The sequence below is a fragment of the Ornithodoros turicata genome, chromosome 7 (genome assembly GCF_037126465.1).
Source record: "Ornithodoros turicata isolate Travis chromosome 7, ASM3712646v1, whole genome shotgun sequence".
NCBI lineage: Eukaryota > Metazoa > Arthropoda > Arachnida > Ixodida > Argasidae > Ornithodoros > Ornithodoros turicata.
The window spans coordinates 2,006,958-2,027,807 of NC_088207.1; the positions used below are offsets into that span (position 1 = coordinate 2,006,958).

At 44.6% G+C, this 20,850-nt stretch overlaps 1 long non-coding RNA gene across 1 annotated transcript; it reads left to right on the top strand.

Moving 5' to 3' along the window:
* Positions 1-7,236: 7,236 nt before the first annotated feature.
* Positions 7,237-8,549, top strand: LOC135399445 (uncharacterized). Its single transcript, XR_010424266.1, has 2 exons — positions 7,237-7,844; positions 8,286-8,549. It is a non-coding gene; the product is annotated as an uncharacterized LOC135399445 (long non-coding RNA).
* The last annotated feature ends 12,301 nt before the right edge of the window (positions 8,550-20,850 follow it).

Below are 20,850 nucleotides of genomic sequence, written 5' to 3' on the forward strand. Positions count from 1 at the left end.
AACGACTGTTTGTGTCTCGCGTGTTCGCACCCTCCGTTTGTTGAGTTGGTGGTGGATGTTGTGGTGGGCTCTTGAAAAGCGCTTGAGACTGTTGTTGTCGTTGTTTGCGGCCCTTCTGCCGGCGAAAATTTGCTTGGACGGTTTCTTTCTGTTGCTCCATAATGGAAGCAGACTTGTCTACATCTTCTAGGAGGCGGGCTTGTTTGAGCAGGTTAGTTAGGTCCAAGTCTTGTTGCATTGCTAGTCGACGAAGTCTCGTCGAGTTCGTTGCGAGAATAATCTGGTTCTTTACTTCTGTGTCCGTGTCGGAGAAGCCGCAGTTTCGCGCCAAAAGTCTCAGTCGGAGGTGAAACTGGTCCGTGGTTTCATCCTGGAGTTGTTTAGCTTGGCGAAACTGGAATATTTCGTATGTCGCGTTAACCCTGGGCTTGAAGTATCCGTCGAGTCTTGTTTTGGCTTCGAGGAAGACATCGACATTCTCAGCGTTGTCGGCTTGTTGGGTGGCGGGAAGTGTGTCGAATAGCTCATGAACTCGCTCACCTGCGTAGTGTAGTAACAGCGCCTTCTTTTGTGCAGGAGAAGATATTCCAGCGGCGACTGTATAGTTCTCAAATCGGGAAAGCCATCTTTGCCACTCCGACCCGATGTTCTCAGTGTCTGTGATTTCGAAGTTGAAGAACGGGATTGCGGATGCGATGGCCATCTTGTGCGCGGTTGAGTTAGGCCTAGCTCTCTTGACGCTTCAGTGTGGAGCTCCTTTGTGGCAGTGAGTAGCTGCTGTCTTACTTGTTGCGAGGTTTGATGAAGGCAGGCGATCCGATCCCATCCTCGTCGCCAGTGTAACATCTGAAAGGGTGTTGAGTACTAGGAAAGGACTCGTGACAGAACCGCCATGCTGTCATTGTTTTATTCCGGATCGAAAAACTGTTCGTTCCAATGTTGCCAGGCGCCCACTTGTATTATGTCCAGTGGCAGCCATAGTGTGAACAAGCGTAATTTAAATGTCAATACTACAGTTCCTGACACCCCATCCTAGCCTCTATCGTGTTTTTAACTCAAGCTACCACCTATAGTGTGATTACTTGGTAAATAACGTAGTAAATCCCAAAATTTTCCCCGTTTACTTACGTCATGCCACTAACAGTCACGTGTCGTAGATGTCTTCGAAAAATAACGCGCGATTGCTCCCTTCTTTTTACATCTACCAGACGTCCCAGGGATATACAAAGTAAGACACTTTTCGAAGTCACATTGTGGACGTACAGGTAATGTCGCATAGACGTGGCGGATATGTGCGACGTGTGCGACCTTTGTGGGACATACCTAGGATATTTCTGGTTTACTGGGACATGGTCCCGCGGGCTGTTCCTCCTCGTCGTTCACAGTTGGCTGAGGGAATTGCATTGCGATGACGTAAGCCCGCTTCGAAATCATAGATCCAGCGGTCACGCCCTCCTATTTTTGTCTGATAACTACGCCCCCGTTGTACTGAATACGGTTAAAAGTCGACGTGCGTACGATAATGAGGGATCATGAGAATTGTTTCCTGCAGAGTACTCGGAATTAGCGAAAATCATTTCATGGTCCCTTTAACAATAAAAGTGTGCCTCTCGCGCCACTTAGCGGCACGCAATGAAGACGGCGTTCCATTTATGAGGACTGAAATAAATGTTGACCATGGTGCACCCTTAAAAATGACCTTCACAACATAGCACGCTCCTAGTCAACCATCATTCCGAATGACATCGTTCTCTCCCCTGATTTGTTGAAAACAGGAGACACACTTATGCAGACTTTTCCACATTTCAGTCGAACAGCCATTATTCTGAGACTGAACACGACAAATGTTTAGCTCGATAAACTTTATTAAACGGACTGTAAAGTGCAACATAACTACACTCTAAAAACAGAACTTCACCGCATAGCACACTGTGCGTCCACCATTGCGAAGAATGATAGGGTTATCGCTTCTGATTCGAAGAGAAACGGGGTCGTACGCCTTTTCGTGGCAATTTTCATGTATCCAAATTGCCACCAAAAGGCGTACGCCCATCTCTCTATTGGAATCAGAAGCGATAACCCTATCTTTTGTGGCAATGGTTGGCTCACAGCGTGCTTTGCGATGAAGTTCTGTTTTTAGAGTATACCAGATTTTAAGATACCGCCATGCAAAACTTGGAATTTGATGGCGCACACAAGACGTCACCTCTCAGTTCTTCATACTTTTCTAAATATTACTAAACATACATATTAATTATATTAAAACATACTAATTAAATATTCTGAACACTTTTACAAACTGATATGGAGGCGATATTCTACGTTCGCCGAGGAGAAGCGCGGGAGCCTGTCCGGGAGTGGCGGACAGGTACGACGTCATGTTGAAGTACTATAGATAACGCATTAGAGACGGGAGTAGTAGACGGTAGAGGATATTCCCTGTATCCCATGAAATAGGGAGATAGATTCGACCATCGCTACCCTCCTCGTCTGATATCGGAGGATATTTGGAGCCGGATAGTTTGCGCCCAAGGAGGAGCGCGAGCCAAGACCGCCCCGCGCGTTCCGCGGCCGCGCGTCGCGTAGAGAGCGGTTTCGTTCTCGCGTTTGAACATGCATCAACATGCAAAATACATCTTATTCCCTTTCCACATCTTTTATTACATCCCCGAGCGGGGAGTTTCAATCGTCATTTACCAACGATCAACTCACCTATCAACTTTCTACACAAAATGGAAGCTGCATGGAAGCTTTTCATTCGATGTTTTGGAAAGGAATATGATGAGCGGGAGATGGCGGACGAGAAAAAATGGCGACTTAAAGGAGCATGGAAATGATCGGAATAAAATATGACGGGAGAAGTAGAAATTATGATTCTGAGCCCTGTGATACATATTCGCACAAAAAGTTTGAGCGTAGCGCGCAATCCTGGAGCGCGAGGGAGCTTTGAATCTCGCGGCAGAAATGCCCCCTCACTCGGCTGTCAGCCGCTGACGTCATGTGACCGCGCCGTCTTTTTCCTTATTTTTTGCGATTTCTCCAGCGCGCGCTGGCAAGCCGACCGGGAAGGAAGCGTTGTTGCTCATCGGACGCCGTGCGAAGGACAGGTGATGAATTGAACACTCTTTAGGCGACACGTCTGCTCTTCTCGACAAAACATTTTATGGAGTTGGAGGCTAAGTTCCTCGAGCTTCGATTTCGCCACACGAATGTACCGGAGGCTGGTAAGTGATGCTGCTAAGTGTGAACGAACATTCGGATTGAAATATAGTGCTTCTTCTTATTTACAAATGCATAGTCATGAAGACGCGGCGCAGTGACCAGTGTTTTCACTTGAAGATGTTGCCGACCATCATGACTTCTCCGTGTTGTGGTCAACACTATGGGCTCTGAACCGCATGGACACTGGCATCTCTGAGGCGAAAGAGCGGACCGATGAACGCATAGCTGTGTAACATTGCGCTTACCATATCTTAGTGATACCAGGAGCGTAACGTCTCCACAAACACTACAACATGAATACCAAAATAAAGTTAGTAAAGTTCATCTGCTAGCGATCTGTGGGAAACCCCAAAATACATAGTCAAATAATCATTTTCTTTTTTGAATGGTCATACGCAGAATACAACACTGGCACATGGAATAAATCTCCAACTGACAGGAACGTATTTAGTCGTATCACATATATATATGCTGCACACACAGGCACAATACTGTTCACTAATGAACGACACCTCAGCACAATCGGAACAGAAATCACAACCGCGTACGATCCACCTCAACCCGGGCCGTCACTGCAACACAGAGGCCTGGCTACACCTTTTACACTGCCCGCAGTCTTGTTTTATGCAAAACTTACGAGACAAATCATGTAAGAACGCAAGTGAATGTCAAACGCAAATAAATAGCAACAGCGTCTCAGTCGGTAAGTTGCCATGATTCCTGAGCTAGCAGACGATTCTGGCGGGGAGCGGACGCTTCCGGCAACCAATGAAGTGCTCGGACGCCTGACGTCACCACACGCCAGACTCGGCTTGGGGGAGACTGTCGCCGCGGAGCGCATTCTTCCAAACTAATTTTCTCAGGAAATTCGCGCTTTTCGAAGGAAATATTTTTCGTAACAGTTTATGAAGGTAGTATGTTCATATCAAGCGGTGAAAAAATATATGTTCCAAATGATTTCCATGCTCCTTTAAACAAGAAATATACATGAAGCAAAAGCAGAAGCTGTGAGGAGGTTCCTCGCACACGAGCGTCTTATAGAAATGAAGCGTCATTCCGCAAAAAGTCAAGACGATCAAATCGATTGGTGAGATGTACAATAAATCCATTTCTCACAACATCACTTATTCATTGTCTCGTTTACTTTTGCATCGTGATGTCTGACGCAGGTCGGTTTGCTTTTATCCACCCTGCAAGGGTTATTATTTGCGGTCCTTCCATGTCGGGTAAAAGCTATCTCGTTCGTAACATTCTAAGAAATCTAACAGTATTCACTGTAGTCCCAGAGCAAATCTTTTATGTTAGCAAATATGATGCGACCTGGCAAAATGAATTCGCAAATCATGCTACATTCCAGAAAGAGCTACCAAAGACATGGGATGAGAGCGTGCCTACTTTGATTATAGTCGACGATCGCATGACTGAGAAGAATGTGATGCAAGAAATGGTTCATCTCCATACGAGAGCATCACATAATAAGAACGCATCCATTATTTTTCTTTGTCAGTACTTATTTCACAACGACGTCAACTATAAAACATTATCTCACAATAGCACATATATACAGTTGAACCTCTATATAACGAACTTGTAAATGCTGACTCTTTGTTTCGTTAAATCGAGATATTCGTTAAATGGAACACGCCAAGTTAAACAAAGATGGCCGCCGCACTACCAGCGCCGCGCATTCCGCAAAACGTCATTTGTCATGAAACAGGGCACAGGGCACTAAGGTAAGAAGGGCACAAAATATCAAGCTTTATTCATTACATAATGCTAGGTAACACGTAATTTGTGCACAGTGTCGCTCTGAGCGTTCATTACCTTCGTAACTCCGGATGAACCTCGACTGCTTTTTCCTACGCGCTCGCGTATCGAAGTTTCTTTGGTTCACTTTCACTCATGACGTCCGGAAAGAACAATAGTACGCCGCCAAAAAGAACAAGAAATGGGTACATGTCGCGTAGACGCCTGCGCCGATGGAACCCTGAACGGCAGCGGCATCATGCCCATTTTACCACCGTCAGCATTAGCGGCGCAAACAAAAAAAAAGTAATGAAAAGGCACAAAACCACAACGTACTGTCGTCGTCAACACAAGCAGATAAGACTTCGCGAGGCGTGAGCAAAAAATGTCAGCAATGCGTGTTTTCTTGTCCGAAAACGGGTGCGAAGAGAGCCTCGCGCCGGCGCGACGCACCGTCGCGACGCACCGTCGCGGCGCACTTTATCAGTGCATTTGAGCAGGCAACAGAGAAATCATTTGGTTATCTAGTGATGGACCTACACCCTCTGACGCAGTCTCAATTTCGACTGCGAACAGGCATTACTGGAAACGTTCGCCGGTTTGTTTTCTTGCCAAAATGAAAAGTCTGCGTCATCATTTAACTTTTCTAAAAGTCCTTGCAACGTGTACTCCTAAAGAGCGCGATGAGATTTCAAAGGAGGCGCCACCTCATAGCATAGAAGCTCTTTCTGAAGTCTGTAAGAATATATTGAATGGTAATATTAAGCCACCGCCCAGATTGTTCAAAGAGCTGGAAAAGTATAAACACACCATTCAATACATTGCATATAAAACGCTGCACAAATCACGAAATAGACTAAGATCCTTCCTCTGCCGTCAAAGGGGTGGATTAGTGCCACTGATCTCCTTATTACTCATGGGATTAACCAGTGTGCTCGGTGGTGTCGCAGGTCGTGCTCTAGCAAAGACGGTAGGTGTCTGAACAAATGGCTACAAAAGTTGAGGTATTGACTTCTATCGAATCAGTTCTGGAATCTAACGAAAGCGATGATATTAAAGTAAAACGAATGTTAACTGCTATGTACTACATTATAAAAAATCATCAGAAGCCATCTAAGATATGAAACAGAGCCAGCACCCACAGTACAGGAAGAAAAAAACGAAGAGTCACTTCCAATGGGACGCTCATTTGATTACAATTCGCTTCCTACTAACGTCAACATTAAAAAAGTAAGACGCGTAGTCTCAGTGCTACCTAGGAGCTTGACTTGGAATGATAAGGGAGAAATCATTCATAACAACCAAACAATCGCTGGTTCTAATATAAAAGAATTGGTGTTGCATCTGTCCGGACACAAGAAAGGGGAGCCTGCTTGGTACCGAAAAGTGGCAAAGTTCGTGCAGCCACACAAAATACGTCAGAAGAGGAAAGCAAGGAAACGTATACTCTGGGAAACGTATAAATCGCCCCAAAGAACAAAGTTGCTTTCATCATCATCATCAGATGAATATATCACAGAAGAAGAATTAATTATAGGGATCCAAACGCTGGTTTGGAGGGGGTTGCCCGATACTGCAGAGGTCAAAACATCTCTAAGCAACAGGCAATCGAAGAACTACAGCGAGATGACGTCTACACACTTTACAAAGAAGGAAAACGTAGATTTAAGAGAAGAAAGACAATCTCACTGCACATCGACGATCTTCATCAAGCAGACCTTATTTCATTCCTGCAGTACAAGAAATAAAATATAGGATTTTCCTTCATACTCATTGTGATAATCTGCTTATCAAGACGACTCATGGCTACACCCATTAAGACCAAGCGCGGTGAAGATGTGAAGAAAGGATTGATCAAGTTGTACAGGAGCCATAAAACCTATCCACATCTTTTGCAGGTAGATAGAGGGAGAGAGTTTTACAACAAACATGTGAAAGCATGGTGTAAACGTCACTCAATACACATCTATAGCTCTAGATCTATATACAAATGTGCTTTAATCGAGCGGGCAATCAGAACTATTAAAGATAGACTTTATCATTATTTCGCCAGTAAAAGTCATCACAAGTACATTGCTGTTCTCCCAAAGATCATCCCAGGCGAAAATTTGAGCTGGGAAGTCAACTGGTACCAGCTCGTTCCCAGTTCGCACCAACTGGTGGTGAACTGGAACCAACTGGTACCAAACTGGTGGCAGCTAGAAAGTAAACTGGTACCAGTTCAAGCTGGGCTGGTGGCAACTGGGAAGTAAACAGGTACCAGTTCAAGCTGGGCTGGCGGCAACTGGAAAGTGAACTGGTACCAGTTCAAGCTGGGCTGGTGGCAAGTGGGCACTGTGTGCAACCAGTTTAACCTGGGATGGCGGCAACTGGAAAGTGAACTGGTACCAGTTCAAGCTGGACTGGTAGCAACTGGAAGTGAGGTGCCAGTTTGAACTGGACCAGTTTACATATTTGGGGGAAGTTTCGGTTTCAGTCCCAGGACAGGTTAATATGAAGATTGCAAGATGAAGTTATAAAAACGATCAGAAAGTAACTTGATTAGTTGAAATAATCATATTTCAAGTTTTGGTAAAGTTCTTTAGTGTTAACGAAAGTTATTTTGGAACTCTTATAGTTGTATTTTATGCGTTCCTGCTCCCGCGATGAATCATGCGTTTACTGTGCAACGGTCGCTTGCTTAGCAGCATGCTTGTACAGCGATTATTGCCCGGTATGTTCTTAGCGTGATGTGTGACATATAGGCGTTGGTTTTATAATCTAAAGGATTTTTCTGCAAGTTACGACAGTGCGACAGTACAATGAGCGCCAGCGGCCGGGCGGGTGGGTGTTATAGGATTACAGCTCGACTACAGCTGTGGAGACCGCTTTATATCGTGAGTACTATATACTTAAGTGCTTTTCCCTTGTGCACCATTTAGAAATATTACTTCCACTACAACCGCTTCTCTTTGTTCTGCGTCACATTCGTGACACCTTTCACGTTTTACGAGTAACATCCGGTTTATGTTAACGTTACCAGCAACTTTTTTCATTCATGTTTTTGTTTTTGCTTTTTTTTTGTTCATTCTTGTGTTTTAGTTCCTTCGCACCACGGATGTTGTCGAACTAGCGTAGTGTGCAGAGTAGTATTCATTGCCCCCGAAAGCCGGCGAATCTCTTAGTTGAAAGGTCCAACTACTGCACAACGGAAATGTTGAGAGATTCGCGTACTTTCCGGGGCCACGACTGCTCAGATTGAGTGATTGTCCAGGCACACACCACAGTTACATGTTGCAATTGAATGCATATTCACTTGTGCCTTTTCAACTTTCCAGAAACCTTAGCTGCTGGCTGCTGGGGCTCAAAGGAAAATATCGATGCATCGTGTGCTATTAAGAACATCTCAAATACTTTGTTGAATGGTTCAAGATGTCCACAAGGCAGTCAAGCAAGGGACCAATCAACCATGAAGTATTATCTATTCCATGTAACTCTGTAGTTCATCTACTGCTATAATTTAATTATGTTATAGTTACGCTACATGTACATTAGAATATGTGTAATGTTTGACTACAAATAAAATGCAATTTTGCATTGCAGTTCTTTGGATCTGCTGTTGCTGGGAACAGCGATTCTGCAAAGGGGCACCGGTTACACACAAGCTAACCTCTGTCCGAACAGGCCGCTCTAAGTGAAGCCACTTCAACCGGTCCCTGCTCAACAATGAGGTTTGCAACCAGTTCCAGTCGAGACTGCGACCGGCCAGAAACCAGTTGGGCCAACTGGTACCAGTTGATCGAACTGGTCCCTGTTCGATAACACAGTTCGCCCAGTCCCAGTTGCAACTGGACCAGTTCAACTGGGACTGGGTGAGCTGTGTTATCGAACAGGGACCAGTTCGATCAACTGGTACCAGTTGGCCCAACTGGTTTCTGGCCGGTCCCAGTCTCAACTGGTACCAGTTGGCCCAACTGGTTTCTAACCGGTCCCAGTCTCAACTGGGACTGGGTGAACTGTGTTATCGAACAGGGACCAGTTGTCCCAACTGGCACCAGTTGATCTGGGGCCGGTTGAACTGGTCCCTGTTCGATAACACAGTTCAACTGGTACCAGTTCAAAAAATTTTCGCCTGGGATAGCCGACTACAATTCGTCATATCACTCGACTATCAAGATGGCCCCGAACGATGTCGATAAAAATAACGAGATTGAACTATTGAATAGACTTCACAGTAAAAATGACAACAAACCAAACAAGATTCCATTGAATATTGGTGATCAGGTGCGTGTACTCACAAATAGATCAATTTTTGACAAGGGGTACATTAGGCACTGGTCCTTAGTTGTCTACACGATCACGCGATACAAGAACTTGGATCCACCAGTGTTTTACATAGCTGGTCCAGACAGGGCCGAAGACGATGCAACTTACTATGCCAATGAATTGCAACGCGTAGTGAAATCGCAAGACGACCCAAACCCAATTGAACGCATAGTAAGTCGAAAGAAAATAAATGGTGTCACACATTATAATGTGAAATGGCTAGGTTGTGATGACTCATTTAATTCCTGGGTTCCAGCCCAAGATGTCGCGAAGTTCTGATTTTTACATGTATCTCCTATCCAATGATTGCATGAACATGCACCTGAACAACAGTCTCAATGACTTTACAATTTCTCTGAGTGCACCACTACAAGTGAATGAAGAATATGAAGTCGGCCTGCATGAACTTTCCATCTCTAATGTATTCTACAATGTTCCACGGACTAACGAAGCTACTATACATATTACTTCCAGAAGCATTATTGAGCTACGTAAGGAAGTTGTTGTGATATCGACTTTGGAACATGTGCTGCAAAATTTTTTAAAAGAATTCAACATCGCATTTGGTTATGTTCATGGAAGGTACACGTTCCAACTACCTCAAATAATTCATTCTATTAAGTTTTTGGATGAAGAACTGCAACAAGCCATGGGTGTGTCCACTATACAGGGTTTGAAAGTTGCAGGTGCTAAAGTTCCACGTCAGAACATGTACATGGGAGAGGAAGCTATCTCAAGGATGCTTTTAAAGGAAGAGGTGACTATCATTACACAATATGCTCCAATCATATTCACACCAGGTCACTCTATCACTGTCACACTAAATCGCTTCTTTAAAAGATATGAAATCGATGCAAAGAATTCCAAAACAATACCTATACATTATTGGTCCCACATCTGTTTGTTATCCCTGAACAACTCAAGAGACTCCTCAAATTAAACTCCAATAAGCTGTTAGAAAATACAACACAATACATTGGAGATCCATTTACATTCAGTTTTGGTGTTGTTCTAGAAAAAGTAGTACTTGCAAGGGAAGAAGTCAAAATTCCACCAAATTATTACGAGACACCACGTTCGCTTCTACAAGCTATCAGAGATGTGATAGGTAGCAATGCTATACTAACGTACAATGAAGATACACAGCTGTTTAATTTCACTCCAGTTGATGGAGTAACTATAGATCTTTCTGAATATTTGAGTAATATGTTGGGTTTCGCACCAATTCAGTCTATTGCAAACAGCACCACCGGAACCACACCACTCAATCTTAAACCATTGTTTCATAATTTCATGATTTATTGTGATATTATCGAATCATCTCATATAGTTGCAAAAAAGTTTCCCATTTTGAAACTCGTCCCATATTTACATAAAGATGATCCCCAGATTCATTACAGCTTCCATAACGTGCAATATTTGAAGCTGTTACAGAACGAAATCACGTCAATTTCGATCAAGTTGTATGATGAGACTGGTCGTCCACTTCATTTTAGAGGACCAGGTCGTACAGCTCTAGTTCTACACTTCAAAAATGTATCTTAAAGAAGTGCCAGAGATGCATTATGAATCAGGACTTGGTGATCTTGTACCATACAAAGGGCCACTCTTTCAAACTGGGAATGGCTTCTTTAGTTCTTTGCGCAAGCTAGTATTGCCACTATTGCATCGTGCAAAGCCTTACATAGCCCGTACTGCGATGAGTGCAGCGAAAAATTTGGCGAAAAAGTTATCTGAAGGGCAAAACATCAAGCAAGCACTGAGAGCAAGCTCAAATGAATCAGGCACACAGATTTTGAAGGACATTGCAGGCAGCGGACATCGAAGGAAAAAGAGGAAGAGAAGAGACATTTTCGATTAATCCTCTGTAACCATGAAATAAAGAATACACTTTTTTTTTCTCACATTGATGTTGCTTCTTTATAAAGAAAAAGGTTTATGTATGGAAAAGGGTCGCACTCCGAAAATGGCGCCCAAGAGGGGTTAGAAGTCGGGACAATGGGTCGCCCCCTTTCACATGTAGAAAGTGTGGCGGACAATGCTTCGAAGCGGCCATCGCATTCCGAAAAATAGGTGACCAAGTAGGGTTGGGTTGTGAGGGCGATGTCAAAAGGTAAAGGGGGATTGGAGGACAATGATTCCAATCCTGAACAGGATCGCATTCCAAAAATGTGGTCAGCGGGGGGTTAGAGGAGTGGATTGGTTGGTGGTTAGCAAAATGGACCATGGTCGCTTTTCACGATGTTGACAATGCTTCGAATCGTGAACGGGATCGCATTCTGAAAACAGCTGGTTTCACATAACAGGATACGTGAAATAGGTAAGTGCGTATTTCATCATGATCGTTCTAAGTAGATTCGCTGTTGGTTCCTGTCTTATGGTAAGTCATACATGATGTGCTGTCTGCGCATATGTAAGTTGTTGGTCGCAGTGTCAACGCTCGGCCTTTGCGCATTCTGCTTTCTCTTGCCAGCTTTGCTCTCTACATCGACTTTACTTTGTATCTCTCAGTGTCGCCTTCTTGTCCCAGCATCTTTCATACGGTGAAAGGTATACGATACCTATAGAGCCATTTTGACATTGGGTTTTGTGTAATGAAATTTAACTATGAGCAAATTGTTTCCATTCAGCGTTGAAGAAGAGTGATAAGCGCTATAGTATGTGTCGTAGCAATGACAACGAAGAGAAACTGGATTTTTCGTAGTACATTGTTCTGAGAAGTATTTAGTTCTCTTATCGTGAGGTTATACTTTTCATTTCGTTTATTTTTCTGACGGACTTAATTGATTTTGGTGTATGGGCTAATTGCTAAAAAACTAAAGCCTAGTCGACTTACTAATGAAACGATGCGCAATATGGAATTCCTCATGAATAGGCAACTGATTCACCACTACAGTAATTTTATGATTGCGTTTCTTTATGCCCAGGTGTGTGTGTGTGTGTGTGTGTGTGTGGGCGATTAGTATTTTCTTTACTTCTTGATACGCCTTGATTTTGACTTTTTCAGGGTCGTGTTGTCAATGACAGGTTATTTTGTCATCTTACTGGCTGGTTGATGAATTGACTCAGTCATTTTCGGGCAGATTGCCTTCCTAAATTTCACTGACATCGTGGTGAATGTGTCGACTGATGACTTAAGCCATTGTGATTGGTCGATGTGGTTAACTGACCGGAATGGTTGCCCACATTGATGCCTTAATTGGTTGTTATCAGTGGTTTGCTAGTACAACTGACCACTAGATAGCAACTCGCGAATTATACCAATGAAGAAAGTCAAGACCATCAATCAGTCAATAACACCGACTAGTCAGTACACTGTTAAAAAGTAAGAAATCGATCACATCTGCTACTGAATTACATTCAGATGAATTTATCTACCAGGCAACCTAAATCTCCATCCCGATGAGTCATGCAGTGGAGGAGCGGGTGTGCTGCTGGTAATTAATATGTCAAGGGTCTGCAAACTAATGTCGACTGATTTCCCTCAGGTGGTGAAGAACATGTTCAGAACGTGAAATTGCAGCCACAGGAGGAAACAGGGCATAGCTGTGACGTTTTCCATGGTTTTTATTTTCCTACATATAACAACCGCCATCCACAAAATATTTTGCCATCTGTGTTTGCTGGAAGTTAACATTTCAGTACTCTCTTCTTTTTATGTGCATGTATCGCTGGCCTCACAATTATGCTGCATTACACTTTGCCTTGAGGAAGTTCAATGTGAACTCCATACTGTGGCTGGTTTCATCACTGCCGCTACATGTACAAATATGGAAGCTTGTGAATTGGAAAATCCCCCGTTTTCGGCAAACGACGCTACGATACCGAACACCGAGTCTTCCAACATATCAGGTATCTACATTTTTTGCATTCATTACTCGTGCTTGCACAAGTGTAATTAAGATCTGCTTTTGCTATTAATGATGTACCCAAACAACGTGAGAACGATAAATAAGGAGTGCCCATTCCATTTTAGATATTTATGGTGGTGAAAGCGGCACCATCCCCACAGCAACAAGCAAAAATGAGGACAAGGTCCGTATGCATGCATGCCGCCCCTGCAATTTTACAACACAATATTTCACGCGATTCTGTGAACACATCAAAGCCCCTTTGGAGCTGTGTTCATTCTACATGGTCTCACATATGCCACCACATTGAGAGACGATATCTTCGTTATCTTACGTTGCCAATGCTGGGTTGTGTTTTTCTGGTATTCACAATAAAATACGTGCCCAGGAAAGCCCATGGTCATTGTATTTTGGTATGTCACCCGTGTCGTGTTTCATGTGTGCCTGCATGCAATTTGCTGCATGCATGCACGGACGCGAGGAACGGGCCGGTGCAGCCCAGGAGCCCCGGGAACGGTGTTACTTCTAAATACACGATGCATCTGGTTACTTTTAAAGAGGTAACCCCGGCAGAGGTAACGCTGTACCCATCTAGTGTACAGGTAACAATATTGCAATTTTTTTACCTTTACTAGAAGTAACCGGACTAAGAGTGTAGCTTCGAGTGTAGTTCAATTCTACCAAGTTTGTGGCGCTGTCGAACACTATGACGTCATTTGTTTACAAACAGGTAGAGGTCTATTGTTGGACCTAAACGAAAACGATCTAAGCGTGTTGCACTCCTCCGCTGGCAGCTCAAGGTCTAACTCAACGGCTCACGCCCGCTGCACCTGCGTAATGCTATTTTGTATCTCAAGTAACTTGGAAGTAACGCGTTCTTTTTTTTAAGTAACTCAGTAACTGCGAGCTACATTTCAGGCTGAAGAACTTCGTTATTAACTTAGTTACATTTTGCACACGGTAACCTAACTTGTAAGGAGTTCTTTTTGACCAGTAACTTCTCGGTCTATGCTTTAAACCGTTTTCTAAAGCACCACTCCACTATTTATTTTGTAGCAAGTTTGTCTTGTGTTTTTGCAGTAACCAACCGGAATGCAAGGGCCGCTGTCATTGGGGAGATGACGTTTCTTTGGCTCTGCGAAATAAAGGTGTTTTTTGACACTGGTCCATTCACTTTGTAGCATTTTCCAATGACATTCACGAGCCGCCCGATTGGTCACGTTCAAAAAAACTCTCGATTGCAGCATCTTTGTATAGTTCTGCTCTCCTTCGTCATCGTGAATTGAGGGAGACAGGAACAGGGCGCTGCAGCGTAAAAAAATATCCCTTGAGAATTACGGCCATCGCCAGCCATCATCACTCGTCTTGAAATTCACGAAGCAAGAAAAAAGAAAAATGCGGTACGGTATGCTGTGCTGTTATAGCGCATATTATACGAAGACCGCTTACGGTTTATCCGGACAAATTATTTAGTTGAAAACTGCACTTTAGGTTTTTTTAGCTTAGTTTAGTTTAAAGTTGAAAACTGCACTCCGAAGCGTTTTATAGAATAACGCGCCCTGTACGTATCTCGCTGCTGTACAAGGTAGACCAAGCGACAACTACCGCGTACCTACGTCCTTCCAGCTGCAGCATAGGCTACAATTGAATATCCAATACACAGGTCACGACTGTCACATTGAGTTGGAAGGTCTGCTTCCCGTCACTCTAGGGGACTTAGCGCGTAGAGGATGCTTAGCACGCAGCAGGGGTGTTCAAGACGCGCTTTCGCGCGTCCGGACGCATAACCTTCTCATGTTGCTAACGTTTCGGATTGTTTCTGGAACGGAGCAAACCGACACCAGTATTTTTTGTCCAGTCGAAATGAATTGAATCAAATGATGTGACATATCCCAGACTGATACACAGGTATGACACAGTATTCCTTGTAGGATATGCAACTTTTCGACACTTCAGTCGAACAGACATTATTCTGAGGTGTAAGACGACAAATGCTTAGCTGGATAAACTTTATTAAACGGACTGTAAAGTGCAACATAACTACCAGATTTTAAGATATCGCCATGCAAAGCTTGGAATTTTGATGGCACACACAGGTCATCACCGCTCTGTTCTTCATACGTTTCGCACTAATTAATTCTGAACACTTTTAGAAACTGATATGGAGGCGATCTTCTACGTTCGCCGAGGAGAAGCGCGAGAGCCCGTCCGGGAGTGGCGGACAGGTACGACGTCATATTGAAGTACTATACATAACGCATTAGTGACGGGTTACTAATTACTATCAGACACTTTTTGAAAAATAACAGCAACCCTTCAGAAGTTCTGTTTACATTTTCGTAACGTGTAACAATGTCTGCGCGGTGAGGAGCGATCTGTCGGCCTTTCTCTCTCAGCGTCGCCGTGTCGTTTGCTTCTCCACCATGACCCACGGACCCGGTGTGCGTAGAGTGATCGGAAGACAGGTGGCGAATACATCGGGGCTTGAAGGACTGAGCCCCGCCCCACTCCTCCCGAAACTTTCCAAAGCTGCGTCAGGACCTCTACGAGAAGTCTACCAAGCTGACGCTCGTCATGAACACTTCGAAGAAATGAAAATCCCGTAGAAATTTGCCTCACAAGGTCAGAACGTGAAATCCCCGGCACCCTGCCCGACCTCTGTGCATCAAAATAAAAAAGAAGGGGGGAGGGGGTTCTGCCGGGTACACTCCTGCAGATTGAAAAAATTTCCGCTTACACACCAGAAGATCAAAGCTGTGAAAGTCGGTTGGCATCGTTGCTGCGTTCGAAGCCACGCAATTTCTACGGAATATTTTCAGGCGTCTTTGAATGTGTACTGACTTGAGTACATCATGGCCGAAAGGGCTAGGAGCATGCTATGTGGTGACGTTCATTTTTAAGGGTGCACCATGATAAACATTTACTTCAGTTCTCAAAAGTGGAACGTAGTCTTCATTGCGTACCGCTATGTGGCGTGAGAGGCGGACACTTTTATTGTTAAGCTTCCAGCACACCGGCAAAGTTGGATAACTAGCACTGATGGTATGTGGCAGTGGGCAGACTGCAACACAGCGTTCGCGGCAGTCGTCGCACTAACAATTAATTTCGTCTACGGGGCAAGCTTACGCTTGTCACATCCCACAGTTGGCAATACGTCAATCAGTCAATCAGTACGCGGTGGAGGGAGGCGAAGGGGAGCCGGTCGTTTATATACAGGGTGTTCAAAGTTAAGCTCTCATTAGCACTTTGTAAATAGGCGAACAAAAGAAAAACTGGTGCTATTTTTCTGTTCCTTGAGTAAGAAACAGGTGCTACACAATTAGCAGCACCTGTTTCTTACACAAGTAGCGCAAAGTTGTCATCCGGTTTCCTGTCATCGCTGTGTTTGCGTAGCGCTCGTGAAAGCTTAATTTTGAACACCCTGTATTGGAGAATCAGTAAATTAAGGATATAGGGAGTGTTAGGCTAAAACGATAAGGAAGATGGGCTCACTAATTCTGTGACTCATCGGACCAGTCAACAACACAAGAAGGGCATCACTGTGGAACGTGATAACGCTGGTCGGCCCCAGGAGGGCCGTGTCCTTCAAAGCACGGCTGATAAAAAAAGTCGTCGGGCAGTATCGCTTACGGTGCTTTCCGAACAAGGACACAGACGGATGAACACGAAATTGACAACCGTAGAGGTCATGCAAAGAGCGCATTGGTGTACTGCTCAAGAAACATGTAAACCGAAATCAATTCATCACTTGGAAAAATTACGAAGTGCCGACGCCTTTTCCTTTTTTAGAATAGCTTTCGCTAAAGTTTCCGGTGCGTAGAACAAGAGGTTCCGTAAGCTTGCGAAATCAAACACCCGCTGATTCTCACACCCGCCAATCACCCAAGGATCTTTACCAAAAAGAAGTCTCTTCCCTAGCGTCAACTGTTCACGAATTATTGAGCCCGGGTGGGGAGGAGCTTCATGAAACACCTGTTATCGACCTCTAATACTTTCTCTACCTGAGAAATTTAACAAAAGGTCTCAAATTATATTTCTGTCGTAGGCTATAAAACAACGAATTCTAAGAGTCCATTTTCATTTAGGTCGGTGAGCACGGTCGTAAGGACAACGCTCTTCACTCTTAGAAATGAGCTTCACCACATATCACGCTCCTAGTCGACCATCATCCTGAATGACAGCGTGTTCGCCCCTGATTTGTTGAAAACAGGATTCTGTGCCGTGCATAATGGCGCAAAACAGGCCCCGCCTCCCGTTTTCAACAAATCTAGGGCGAGAGCATTGTTACTCGGGATGACGGTTGGCTAGGAGCGTACTATGTGGTGAAGTTCATTTTTAAGAGTGTAGTCGGAGGACGGCTTGCCAGGCGGTGGGTGGATAATGGAGGGAGAGGAATATATCTATTAAGAAAAAAGAATAAAGGTCAGCCAGACGGAGGTCGGCTTGCTATTTAAAAAACTGGAAAATGGGGGAAGAAAAAGGGAACAGGAAAAGAAGTAAAGGAAATGACAAGAAATTGGGAAGAAAAATTGAGAAAATGGGAAAGAAAAGAAAAGGAAAAGAAAAATAAGAAAAGGGGAAGACAAAGAAGAAAGGAAACGAAGAAGAAAAGACAAAGAAGATAAGAAAAGGAAAGGACGAACACAAAACTAAAAGTGAAAAGGACCCTTTTTCACGTATGCGCGTCGTGTCCTGGGAGCTCTTCGGCGAACCACGCTCTAGGTGCGACCAGAACGTTGTCATTCGGAATGATGGTTGGCTATAGGAGCGTGCTATGTTGTGAAACTCAATTTTAAAACTGTAGGATGATTATTTAATTAGTGAGCGTATGCAAATGAGCCGCTCACTGCTCAGTTCATAGCCGATGTCCCGAGGATCTTCACCAAAAAGAAATTTCTTCGATGGTGCCACCCGTTCACGAATTATTCAGCTGGGAGACTTTCGTGAAACACCCTGTATAATACAGTCTAAAAAGTGAACTTCATTCACCGCATAGCACGCTCTGCGGCAACCGTTGCCACGAATCATATAGTTATCGCTTCTGATTCGAAGAGGGACGGGGGCGTACGCCTTTTTGTGTCAGTTTAGATACATGATAATTGACACAAAAAGGCGTACGCCTCCCTCTTTCCTCGAGTCAGAAGCGATAACCCTATCATTCGTGGCAGTAGTTGGCGCAGAGCGTGCTACGCGATAAAGTTCAGTTTTTAGAGAGTAGATGGGGCAGTACTTTTAATTTGGTCAACCCCTTCAGCGTGAACCGCATGGCCTGAAAAGCGACTGAATTCTTTCCGAAGCGAATTCGGGACCGAAGTTTTTTCGGAGAACAGAATTCCGGGACGAGTTCGGTCCGATCTGGCCAAGCCGGATTTCTCCTCGGAAGTGCGAAGTGACGCCAACCGAAAAAGTAGGAGGCATTCAATGGCAAGCCAGAAGGAGAACCATAGCAACGGTGACGTAACAATCGGGTCGACTGCTGCCGTGTGTGCGGCTTCTACCCCTATCAGTACAGGGATTATCTCATTGAACTGGGTTGTTGAAAGGCGATCTTCCCCAAGGTCAGAAGTCTTCGGCCGAAATAGGGGTGAATTTCGGTAGCATGCAGTAATGCACAGAAAAAAGTTCGGGTCCTATTTTGGATCGGCCAGTTTTCGGACAGTGTTTCGTGCGATGCGGTTCATCCTTTAAAGGGACTGTAAAACGAATGTTAAAGGTATATAGAAACTGTGCGTTCCTGAAAACTTGCAACTTGAACGGTTTTGATATGTAAGGGACCTTTTTCACGCTCTCGTCGTATCCTATAGCGGCTGTCCAGCGAAGCACAATCGGCGCGTCCCAAAGCACAGCCGGCGCCATATTGGAGCCATCTATTCAATATGTAGTGAACGTTCTTCAGCGCCGTCAGGGTCACAGAGCATGCGCAGGAGCGATGTCAAAAATGTCCATAATTCTGGTATACTCGTACATTCAGCATTTTTTTTTTCGAGCAATCAAATTTTAAAGGTTGGTACGCCATGCAAAAATTGTGTACTCGCGCCCCATTTGTTGAGAACGGGAGCGACAAGGCCGGGCATCTCGCCGGACGTGGTCAAAGGTGCACGGTTGGTGCCTCCCGGAACACCAGAACGTAAACCACACAGTAAACTTTTTACACTTTTTTGGTGTAAATGGCTTGTCTCATGGCGCACACCTTTTTGGTGTTGCCTTCACACCCGAATCAAGGGTGCTGTCTAAAACAAACCTTAATTAGGTGTATTCATCATAAAACACTCTTATAATGGGCATTTAAAAACAAAAACGCCGTTAAAAGGGGAGTATTCCATTGAAAACACCTTCCAGGATGGAGTTGTTTTGTGCCAAATACTCCTTTATTTTTTTAATTTCGTGTTAGCGCCGCGAAGCAGCTGCGGCTATAAGCAGCGTACAGACGTGGACAGATAGAGAGATGGACAGCAGGAAGGAGTGGGCGACAGAGGGGTTAGTATGCGTCCTGGGCCGACTTCAGGGGGAACCGTGCCGATATTCGTCTGGACAGTCTTCAGAAAACCCAGGGAAAAGCTCAGACCGTGACAGGATTCGAACCCGTGTCACCTCTTACACTCTTAAAAATGAACTTCTCCCCATAGCACGCTCCTAGCCAACCATCCTATCGAATGATATCGTTATCTGCCCCGATCTGTTGAAAATAGGAGGCGTACGCCTTTTCTGTGGCAATACACCTCTACATGTTTGTAAACAAATGACGTCATAATGTTCGACAGCGCCACGAGTTTGGTAGAGTCGAACTACGTTCAATGCTAGTGGCGAAGAAGGTCGCGCCCGAAAGGCACGGTCTTTAGGGAATAGACGAGTTCAGAAAATCCCAGGTCTCTTTGCGCACGCATTGCATCCTGGGCGCTTGCTGAGCGGGGGAACGAAGAATAATCCTTCACATTTCGCTTTCGCTGACCGTGACACGTCGTGGACAATGGACCGGTAGGTGAGACATCGAAACAGTTTGGAGGCCACCCCGTTTTTTTCGTATTAGTAAACTCCCACAGATCAAAGCGGCGCTAAGCACTCTGGGATTTTCTGAACTCGACTATTACAATGGTCTCTGAATAGGACGCGACCTTCGGTCCTACTTTTGTTTCAATAGGAGGCAGAAAACAATCGCCCATTCGTGGAATCCAGCTCTCCCCTTCCGATCTGTTTTGGTTTCGGTGTGTATACCAACGTCATGATGACGTTTCTCGGGTAGAGGTTTATTGTGAACAGCATAAGTGTCACAAAAAAGGCGTACGCCTCCCGTTTTCAACAAATCAGGGCAGATAACGATATAGTTCGAGGTGGTGGTTGGCTGAGGGCTTGCTATGCGGTGAAGTTCAGTTTTAAGAGTGCAGTCTCTGCGTGGAAAGCGTTCACCCTACACTGCTAAAACAGAACTTCACCACATAGCACGCTCCTAGCCAACCATCATTCCGAATGATATCATTCTGTGCACTGATTTGTTGAAAATGGGAGGAGGCGCCTATCTGGGACAGATTATCTTGTCCCAGATAGGCGCCTCCCGCCTGTTTTGAATAAATCATGACACAGAATGATATCATTCGGTATGATGGTTGGCTAGGAGTGTGCTTTGTGGTGAAGTTCCGTTTTAACAGTGTAACCACTATGCCACGGGAGGTTGTGTAAACACTCCTTCTCAAATTGCTGGTCTAACACAAGCTCCCGCGGAAGCATACAG